The sequence below is a fragment of the Hibiscus syriacus genome, unplaced genomic scaffold, assembly GCF_006381635.1.
Source record: "Hibiscus syriacus cultivar Baekdansim isolate YM2019G1 unplaced genomic scaffold, ASM638163v2 tig00111253_pilon, whole genome shotgun sequence".
NCBI lineage: Eukaryota > Viridiplantae > Streptophyta > Magnoliopsida > Malvales > Malvaceae > Hibiscus > Hibiscus syriacus.
Window position 1 is genome coordinate 540,354 of NW_024063036.1, and position 12,058 is coordinate 552,411.

At 29.6% G+C, this 12,058-nt stretch overlaps 1 pseudogene; it reads left to right on the forward strand.

Moving 5' to 3' along the window:
• The first annotated feature begins 6,251 nt into the window (after positions 1-6,251).
• LOC120157390 lies at positions 6,252-8,129 on the forward strand (annotated as a pseudogene).
• The last annotated feature ends 3,929 nt before the right edge of the window (positions 8,130-12,058 follow it).

The window sequence follows — 12,058 nt, forward strand, 5'->3', positions numbered from 1 at the left end:
TAGTCGGGGGTCATTTTATAACTTTTAATAGTCAAGAGATTCAATAAAGTAATATCCTATAGTCGAGGGATCACTTGTGTACTTTACCCTAAAAAGCATTTGGATTTGTTTTTATCAAATTAACAATATATTTTTAAGAAAATAATAAGATCAAGAGTGTTCATAATGAGATTTTTTAATAAATTTATGGAAAGCATGATTTTTAGTTTTTAAGTTTATTTAAAGGGTGTGAATGATCTTAAATGCCATTTTGAGGTATTCTACTAAATCGACTCCAAGTAATAGATTTGAGGTTGGAATGATTTGAAACGATTCCGTCATTTTTAGGCAAATTTTCTATTTTAAGGTTAAAAGTGAATTAAATTTGAAAATCAGTATGTTTTAAGGCGACGATCTCGTTACTTTTGGTATAATATTAATGTTATAATAATTTGTGCTTAATAGTGCGATCCAGTGATGCTTATCGAGCAAGTCGATCGTGAGTTGGACAGTGTTGGACTTGTGCTCGTTAAAAAAATTTGTTGCTCGACTCGTTGCTGGTTAAGTTCACCAAAATTTTTACCTTATTTTCTTAACTATAGGTAAAATTTACTAATATTATATAGAGCTTAATATAATCATAAATTAATAAATTTAACAAAAAAATAGCAAAAGAATGTATGAAGTAATTTCAAAGTCTAAACACTAAAATAACAATCTACAAATACATTAAAATATTAAATAAGATTTGACTTTTTAGTGTAGTAAACTATTAATTAATAATTTAGTATTCTTTTTCTGTTTATTGAAAAATTAGTAGATTAGCAATTTATTTTTTAATTATCGATTACTAAATTAGTAATTTTTTAAAGAAATAATTTTTAAGATAACTACTAAAAAGTTATATTAAAAAAAATTAACAAGCTGCTCTTGAATTTATCAAGTCGAACTGGACTTTGTTCGACTCAACTCGTTAAAGTCTCGAGTCAAGTTCAAGTTTGAATCGAGTCAACTCAAGTCGAATTTTTACCAAGCTTGTGACCGAGTCGTGTGAACTACTCAACTCGTTAAACACTCCTAGTGAGATCGGGATCAAAGGGAGAGTATATCATTTAAAGAGAATGGGAAAGAGAAAGAAATTTACCTTCTTAAAACTAGGCCATGATATCATCCTTGATGAGATTGAGAGCCCAACGCTTCTTAAAGAACCATAGAATTTGTATATATTGGTGACTTCATGGATGAACTTAGGCGGGGTGAGGGGAGCTGTCCATCTCCTAAAATTTTGGATTTTTATGTATTTTAGATATTTTTTATTTTTTTTTTTTAAAAATTTATAAATTCAACCTTTAATATATATATTTTTTCATTTGTCCCGGGTAATTTGTACATGGTTCATACTTCATTGAAGTCATCAGGGGAAGATTTTTGCTCCGGATTGTATATCTTATATTATGATATAATTTTAACCGGCATTTGACGAAATTTGGACTCTATAACTATTCTTCTTAGGTTTGGAATTAATTAGTTTTTAGGACAGAATGATTGAGAATCTGTTGACGGATGCTTTTCTTATGTTATTGGATATTGATCACGCCTCAATTTTGCTATTTTTCTTATCAGCATTTTCTAATGAAACTATACTTCTAATTGATTAAATGTTTCAAAACAAATTACTCAACAACTAAGGGCGTCATTTGTCGAATAGTGTTGCCACTGTTGAACATGTGTGTGTGCATATGCCGAATGACAGAGAAGTCACGGATTGCCACACTGACTTTCAAATTTTTTTTGTCGTGAGTATTAATTAGGGTTGTTAATGGACGGTTAACCGTACCGTTTAACCTAAAAGGTCGATTAACTATTATAACGGTTATAAGATTTTTCTAGCTATAACTTAACTATTAAGAAACAGTTAACAACTAATGGTTAATCGTTATCAACGGTTCGGTTATAGGTTAACCTACAGTTAACCTATTACAATTATTTGTCAATTTTTTTCATAATTCATACTAAAAAAATGTAACAATTAACACATACTTACATCAGTATAAGTGAATAAAATAAACAAATGTAGTAATTAATACATACTTACACTAATGTAAGTGAATAAAATAAAAAAAGTATAACACTTAACACATACTTCGCCGGTGTAAGTTAATAAAATAAATACTTACAACAGTGTAAGTAAATAAAATAAAAAAGTGTAGCACTTAACACATACTTACACCGATGTAAGTATGTACATCTCTTAATATCTTAGTACCTAACCATAAAAATATAATTAAATTGGTGTAAGTATTTTCTATATTTTAAAAAAAATAAAATATATATATATTAAGTTAATTCTATACAAATTTTATTAAAAATATGTATAAATTATAAATAATAAAATTTATATTAAGTTATTTATGTAAAAATATAATCAATTAAAAATTTAATTAAAAATTTAATTTACTGTTGGTTAACTGTTTATCAAAATTCATAACTGTAACTTTAACCGTTAACTATTATTTTTAGCGGTTGGTTAATCAAAACCATTTATTATTAACGGTTCGATTAATTAACATGTTAAATATAATGGTTATACCGGTTAACGGTTACTATTAACGATTTACATTTTTTTAACACCACTAGTATTAATAGTAGGGGCGAGTAAAACTTGACTTGACACAAAAAATTGATTTCTTTTCTAATTTCAAATTATTCGAATCAACTCAAATTATTGAATCGGTTTCCGAATTCGAGTCGAGTTAAAATTTGAAAATTTTGAGTTACTCAAAAAACCAAAAATTGACTAAGTATTTTGATAGTTTTACGTTTAGTCAGTAGTTTTATTATTCATTTAATTTCTTATTCGTTTTAAGTTTATTTTGTATCAAATTTAAACCAAATGCTCCTAAACTATCGTAGAATACATATGTACTTTCAATTCCTCATTTTGATAACAAGTTTTGTATTTTTCAATTCATCTCTTAATTTTTCATAATTTCGTTATTTTTTCCAATTCATCCTTTTATTTTAAGTCCTTTTTTTAAACAAAACTTGAACCTCATGTTCTAATTGTTTTTCAAAATATGCTCATTGAACCACATATGTTTTTCGACTTTCAATTCATCCTTTATTTTTTACAAAAAATATATATCTTATATGGTCTGAGAAAGTTAAAAATTATAACCAATCCTTACCATAATACTATAAATAATTATACTAAAACTAGTATAGAAACTCAAATAACTCGACTCGAATAACTCAACTCGTATTTCTTAAATTCAATTGAAAAAAATTCAAGTTAAGTTCGAGTTTTAAAATAAGGTTCGTCAACTTGAAAAACTCGAATTTTTTTTACTCTACTCAATTGAATGCTCACCCCTCTTTTCACATCACACTTTCATGGACAAATGTATAATCTTATGTTAGAGGAAGCGGACTTTAAAATTTAAAAAACGAGTGCAAATTTATAATATTTTATAGGAAAAACAAATTTCAATTACAAACATAAAGAAAATGTATGAAATATGTAATGATTTTTTTTTAAATATTGTCATCACCCACTACCTTCTATCAATACCTGCATACTTTAGAGTCCATTAAAAAGGGAGAGAGAAACCATGATACCGTGATTCCTTAATAGCTGCTGCGAGAGAGGTTGTACTTGTAGTTTAAAAATATACAAATTATTAACTTGTTTGATATTATTTAAAAAAAATGATTACAGGAATTCATGCTCAAACACTAAATTGGATATCTCCATTGGATAGATTGAATCTAAAATCGTATTTTATTCGGTACCACTTGTAATATATTAGAACTAGTTATTGATTGAATCAATATAACATCAGTTCAGCGAGCATAAAATCATATTTAATCTAAAAATTAAAATGTTGTCGTAACTTTTAAGGATCAATTGAACTTTTAAACACTCTCTATATTTAAAAGATTCATGATGTTATATTAACTAATCAAAGTTCGCAACCTATAATTATATACCAAAAATTATCTTTCTTTTATGAAGCATCTTTTCTGAGAGGATAAATCATGTGGAAGATTTTTATCTTTAAAGTAGAGAATACTTCAGCACAAGTTTAACATTTTAATTTTTCCTTAACAGTGGATAGTTTTTAAATAAAAAATATTTTAATAAATAGTTAATTTTAGGATAAAGTACACAAACAGTCCCTTGATTATATGATACTGTTTTATTAAGCTCTTTTATTATTAAAAGTTACAAAATGATCATATGACTGTAGAGTTTTTCTCTTTTGAGTCCCTCGACTATTAAAGTTACAAAATGGTCATTTGACCATTCATTATGCTCCAAATCATTATTTTCTGTTAAACAATTGATGGTATTCTAAGTTGAACATTAACTTATTGACTGTAATATGATAAAATTTGATCACAGAATCTCAAATGACTATCATATTTATGTCAACGTCCAACTTAGACAATCATTAACTTTTAATAGTCGGATGACCTTTTTGTATCTTTTAACAGTCGAGGGACTTGACAAAGCAACATTCTATAATCGGATGACTATTTTGTAGCTTTTAATAGTTAAGAAACTTAATAAAGCAATACACTATAGTCAGAGGATCATATACTTTACCTTTAATTTTAAGTGTCAATCCCATATACATATTTAAAAATTTGATGTTTGAATAGTTCAGCCAAAAGTGAAACAGTCCCCTTCTGTTGCTGGCATTAGACAATATTGTTTAGTTTTTAGGGCAAAGTGTACAAATGATCTCCGATTATAGGATGTTATTTTATTAAGTCTATCGACTATTAAAAATTATAAAATGGTCTTCCAATTATAGTGTTTTGCTTTGTTGAGTACCTCGACTATTAAAAGTTACAACATGACCACTCGACTATTCATTATATTCCAAACTTGTCTTTTTCTGATAAGAAATTAGCAGTCTCCTAAGTTGGATGTTAACATAATGATTGAGATATGATAGTCGTTTGAGGTTTTGTGATTAAATTTTATCATATAACAATTAGCAAATTAACGTTCAACTCATAATACCGTCAATTTTTTAACGGAAAAGATGAGTTTGGAACATAATGAATAGTTAGATGATTATTTTGTAACTTTTAATAGTTGAGAGTCTAAAAAAAGCAACATTCTTTAGTCAGAGGACTATTTTGTAACTTTTAATAGTCAATGGACTTAATAAAATAGTACCTATAGTCAGGGAACCATTTTTATACTTTACCCTAGTTTTTTTTATAGAAATAGAAATAAATAATTTTATTAAAAAATAAAATATTTAAAATTACAACTAAATTTTATACTCATAATCGTACATTAAATATATAAGTAGAACATTCATTTATAATTATTGACACAAGAAACTAGTCACTTAAGATCATATAAGGACTTGTACAAGGAAAAGCTAAAAAGTATAACTAAAAAACTCGAAAAATATAGATACGACTAAATTTGACTATATCAACAAGTGAACCACAACAAGATATCAAATTACTGAAAGAACATCGACAAATATAAATCAAAATCAAACATCATGAGAAAACGTTTTACAAACGAAAATCATGTATCCAAATTAAATCTGAGAGTCCAAAACAGGAAAGATCAAAATGATAACAAATAAATTTTATCTTGTCAAATTCAATCCTTAAAAAAACAATAAACAAAAATAACAATCATATGATTGATAAAGAAAACAAAAAATATATCAAAAGGTCAAAAAAATTGTACCAAAAGATAGATAAAAACATATCATAAAAATTAAATTATTAAAAAATAAAAAATAAAAAAAAATATTGACAACAGATAACTAACACTAAAATTAATACCACCGCATATCGACCTATTTTGACATAAACAATGGAAATTGAAGAGTGAGTAATATTTTGACTTTGGTTTAACTACATCCAATATATATATATTTCGCAGTCTTATTATGTCGGACACATCCAATACTACATAATGTTTAATATATAAAAATTTATAAGCTAAAACATGTAATCTGATAAATTTTATCTCCTTCCCAATTAATAAAATAGAAAAATAAATAAATTTAAATATATCAAGCGATTCAAATGATTAAATAAAATATCATTTTTAAGATCTTTGAATAAATGTATTGTATAAAGTATATATTATCAATAATTAATTTTTTTAAATAGATACTATATTATAATTACCTCAATTCAAAGAAATAATAAATCCATACTATAAACTCGTGATTAAATAAAAGTGTGTACTAGGGTCACCCCCAACCTTTTAATTCACATTCTTAATGGAAATTGCCACCGTACCATCTCTTAACACCCCATTCTATATTTACAAAAACCCTCGGCCTCCTCCATGGAAGACCAATCAACCTCCTACTCTCCTCCGCCATCGTCACCGCCGCTCAAAACATACACGCTGACAGCATCCTCCCTCTGTTATACTAAAGCGACCACCTCAACTACTTCCCTCACGGAATATTTGCTTTTCAAGCCTTGCACTTCAACACCCCTAACGTACATCCTCCGGGATGTCTCCTTCACTGCCAACCCCTCCCAAATCCTCGCCATCGTCGGCCCAAGCGGTGCCGGAAAGTCCACTCTCCTCGATATTCTGGCAGCTCGGACATCATCAACAAGTGGCAATCTTTTACTCAATTCCACACCCATCAACCCTTCTTCATTTCGGAAGCTCTCGGCTTATGTTCCTCAACACGACGCATGCTTACAGTTGCTCACTGTAGCCGAAACTTTTTCTTTTGCTGCTCGGCTTCTCGTCCCTAAAACATCAGACATTGACTCCATTGTTACATCTCTTTTGTCGGAGCTAAGGCTAACGCACTTGTCCAACGCCAAGCTAACTCATGGGCTATCCGGCGGTGAGCGGAGGCGTGTTTCAATAGGTCTAAGTCTCCTCCATGACCCTGCTGTTCTTATCCTCGATGAACCCACTTCAGGCCTCGACAGTACTTCAGCTTTCAATGTGATACAGATCCTCAAATCGATAGCTGCTTCACGTCATCGAACTGTAGTTTTATCAATACATCAACCAAGCTTCAAGATTCTTTCCACCATTGATAGAATCCTGTTTCTGTCAAAAGGAACTGTCGCGCACCATGGTACACTATCTTCCCTTGAAATATTCTTAAACTCCAATGGGTTCACTGTTCCTCCTCAGCTCAACGCACTCGAGTATGCCATGGAAATATTGAACCAGCTGCATGATAGCAAACCAATTACGCCCCTATCACTCCCTCCATCGCCACAAAACTCTCTTGTAACCCCCAACAATGACGAAGCAAGTGATATCAGGGTATAGAAGCTCGAGATTGAATGAAATCTGCTCTTTATACAACAGGTTTTGGAAGATTATTTACAGAACAAGGCAGCTTCTTTTAACCAATGCATTAGAGGCTTTTGTCGTGGGTCTTGTTCTAGGAACAATTTACATTAACATTGGTTACGATAAAGAAGGTATAGAGAAAAGATTTGGTCTCTTCGCCTTCACTCTCACCTTCCTTTTATCTTCTACAACCGAAACCCTTCCGATCTTCCTTAATGAAAGGCCAATTCTGCTGAGAGAAACATCAAGTGGGGTTTATAGACTCTCGTCTTACCTGATAGCAAATACCCTTGTCTTCTTGCCATATCTGCTAGTCATTGTGATCATATATTCAATATCTGTGTACTTCCTAGTGGGTTTATGTGCTTCATGGCAAGCTTTTGGTTACTTCGTTTTGGTCATTTGGATCTTTGTTCTAATGGCAAATTCATTTGTTCTCTTCTTGAGCTCTCTTGCACCGAATTACATAGCCGGAACGTCGCTGGTAACGATACTTCTGGCCTCTTTTTTCCTCTTCTCTGGATACTTCATCTCCAAGGATAGCATGCCCAAGTACTGGCTATTCATGCACTTTTTCTCCATGTATAAGTACGCTCTGGACGCGCTTCTTATCAATGAGTATTCTTGCCTTGTGTCGAGGTGTTTTCTTTGGTACAGTGAAACCAAGACTTGCATGGTAACTGGAGCCGATGTGTTACAAAAGAAAGGACTCCATGAGAGACAAAGATGGACCAATATTTACATCTTGGTTGGCTTCTTTGTGTTTCTACGTTTACTGTCCTTCTTAATCACATATCATAGTCCCTGTAATTGCTTGGTTGCTTAGATAATTTCATTTGATTTTTAAAAAAGATAAGTACAACCTTGTTATATCAGTTTTTTTCTCCTTTTCTATTTTATGTTTAGGTTACGGAAGATGCCACGAAAGTTTCACATGGATTAACAAGCTCACAAGTTTCTTACATAATACAAGGCTCGAGAGTCGAATCCTGGCGTCATGAAATTTGTCCCGACGTCTTTCCGCCAGATTAAACTACTTGAAAAATTACTATGTATAACATTACAAGAATGCAAAAGTAAATAAATCTAACTACTAAAAAGAAGGCTTCATTTGCCAACCGCGTTAGCAGAATTGATAATATATCGTTTAAGTACGTCTTGAGTTCGAGTCTTTGTGTATGCATATAATCCTCGTCGGGAGACTCACCTACCAAAGATAGGTGCAACGCGGGTCAATCTGGATTAGTCTGGGCGAAGTCATGTAATCGGGAGGACAACCAGAAAGGCATAATTTATTATATAGTATAAATTATGTATTAAGTACCTAAACTATCAGTTTTGGTATGTTTTAGTACCTAAACTTTCATTTTTTTCAAAATCATAACTAACGTTTAGTTTTTATTTCATTTTAAAACACCGCCATTAAAAACTTAACGGTTTAGTTCCTAAACTATAAGTTTTGGTACATTTTAGTATCTAAACTTTTAATTTTTCAAAACTTAATGTTAAATTTTGAACGAGGTACTAAAATGAAAAAAAATAAAAAAATTTAACTGTAAGATACTAAAATGAAATAAGAACTAATCTTTGGGTATGATTTTGAAAAAATTAAAAGTTTATGTACTAAAAAGGACCAAAACTGATAGTTTAGATACTAAACGGATAATTTACCCTTTATTATAAGATATATTACTTATTATAACTGAATAACCGAAACATAAAATGATTAATAGGTGAGCGATCAAATAGATATTTACCTTTATTATATATTGCATGAATGTTTCAAGGTTAATCCCAGAATGTATATATTTGATTGAAAACTAAACATAAAATGATTAAATTAGCGACTCTTGTGTTGGGAAATATTAATTTACTCCTGAATTTATAAGACAAAAACCAGGTGAGCAGTCCCAATCCCAAGTGCCAAGAATGGACTCATCTTTACACCTTCCGAGCTACGAATAACATGATATTCTTCTTGATGGAGAAAAAATGAAAAGATCCGGCCCCTCAGCTAAAACAAAAGCAAAAAAAAAAAATTGTAAATGAAAAGTGGCATGTGATGTGAATGGTGAGTAGTAGACAACATGTCAATGTGGAGCAGGAACATCTTTTAATTGAATCCACAAATTGATCAGTAATGGTGGCCCGCCCTGGGGGCTTTAGCAATGTGAGATATGAGTTGGCATTGCTATTTGCTAGAGTCACGAGTCTTTATCAAATTATAATGTTAGTGCTGATGAATGTGTCGTCTAGTGGATATAAATAGGGTATTGTCGGGTGGTGAAATGCGGGGTTTTGTTTCGCTTGAAATCTGTGCTTTGTTCACGGGTCTTCTCTTATCTCACACGTGAGCTCCTAAATCTTGTTTTTCCCATTTTTGATTTTATCCAAATTAAATATAAGATAGTGATTTATTAAGTTATTTAATTATTAAAATTAATAAAATGGTCATTCGATTATAAGATGTTTTGTTTGAGTCTATTGATTATTAAAAGTTATAAAATGGCCACCCGACTATTTATTAGTTTCCAAATTATTCATTTTTCATTAAAAAATTAACGGTATTTTGAGTTGGACGTTAACATATTGACTGTGATATGATAAAATATGATCTCCGAATCTAAAAACAATTATCATATATAAATCATCATGTCAACATTCAACTTAGACAACCGTCAATATTTTAACCGAAAAGGACAAGTTCGGAGCATAATGAAGTAGATGATCATTTTGTAACTTTTAGTAGTTAAAGGACTGAACAAAGCAACAACACTCTATAATCGAATGATCATTTTGTTATTTTTAATAATCGAATGACTTAATAAAATAATATCCCATAGTATGGGGATCATTTGTATAATTTACCCTTAAATATATAGCTAAATCTATTAAATGATATATATATTTGAATGATAATTATTAGCATTGGATTAAGGTAATTTGTATTTTAGATTATTCATCACGAGTTTTTGGATTGATGAAAGAATGATATTAGATCTAACAATCAAGCAAGTGTAAGGAAAATATAAATACTTTCCATACTTGAAGACATTTTCTTATACAGTCTAATTTTCGCTGTCTTCTTTGTTATTGTTATTATAATAGAAATCTATTGGAATTGAGTGAGTGTGCTTGCAAAGTTTGGTTTACCATTTATGAATTGAAATAAGAGTACGAATATATTAATTTAATACGTACAACATGTTATCAGTAAAATTTTATCAACAAAAAAAAACTTCAATTAAGAGAAAAAAAATATATAACGCATATTTACTCTCATGATAGTATCATACAAGATTTGAGTCTTTACAATTCGATATTAAATATAATCTTCAAATACTAAAGTAAACAGTGTATTGATAAATAGATATTCCAAATCACCATTTCAATAAATTCACTAAATATTTATATTATTATTCTTTTGACGATCATGACAGAAAAAACTTTATGGAAATATATTTTCTTCGACAAGTTCTCCTTTCAGTTGAGTTGTATGCAGGGACAGATCCAAGCTTGGGCCTACCTAGGTCATGGCCCCTGGGTAAATTACTTATTGAATCCCTCATTAATTATTTACTTTTCATTTTGGTAATATAGTTATTATTTATTTTAAATCACGCTTAATTTATGTTTTGGTTCTGTTTTGGTCACTCATCTTTAAAAATTTAGTAGTGATGTTGACGTATCATCATAAGATAATGTCATATCTTGATTGAAAAATAATTATAAAAATGCCATATTAACATTGTTAAATTTTTTAATGGTGAGTGATCAAAATAGAACCAAAATGTAAGTTTAGCTATGATTTTGAAAAAATAATATATGAGTGATCAAAACATAAATTTAGTAATAGCGGGTCACCAAATAGTTAGTTTACCCTAAATAAAAAAACATGTATGAATTATGTTAAAAAATTATATTGATCCATTTAATATTTTTCTAGATTTAATCCATATATTTATATCATTTTTATTATATTTCTAAATTTTAAAAATACAAGCATATAAATTATTTTAGATAAAATTTTGTTATTTTTATATTGGCACAGTCTATAAAACTTTTATGGATTCGCCACTGGTTTTATATTTTGCATTATCTTCTTATAAGATAGTTGATATTTTATCATGTGAAAGCAAATCACATATCTTTTGGATGTGTTGGTTCAATAGTCTTAGCCAAATACATTCGCGACTTGTCTAGTTCATATAAATTATTTCTACATCATTTGTATAAACATCAAATAATATTTGAATATCTAAAGATAATGATGATCTTGTAACACTTAGATAATACTTTTTGGATCAACTAAGATATGTTGCTTCTAAACTAACTAAGATACAATGACTAGGGACCAAGTAATATATTCCTACAAGAAAATGCACCTTTAGTGACAATGTAAATAATCACTAAAAGTAATTTTTTGAATTTGCATTCAAACAAATTGATGAAGAAAGGGCAACTTGATGTGAGCACACTAATGCCATATCCAGATATCTAAGGCAAAATAATTCAAGGAAGTTTTTTCACTTAAGTACACTCAAGCTTATAAATCTTTTAAAAAACTTTATGCCTTAGATAATAAGATATATAATGTAATTCATATAGGTGCATAGGCATAATGCATTCAAACACATCTTTACTTAGCTTATATCATGTTCATGCATTGTTCTTTAACTCATACATTCATAATTAACTCATATAGTTCATATACATAGACGACATCATTCATTTATATGAATTCCTATTGTTTTG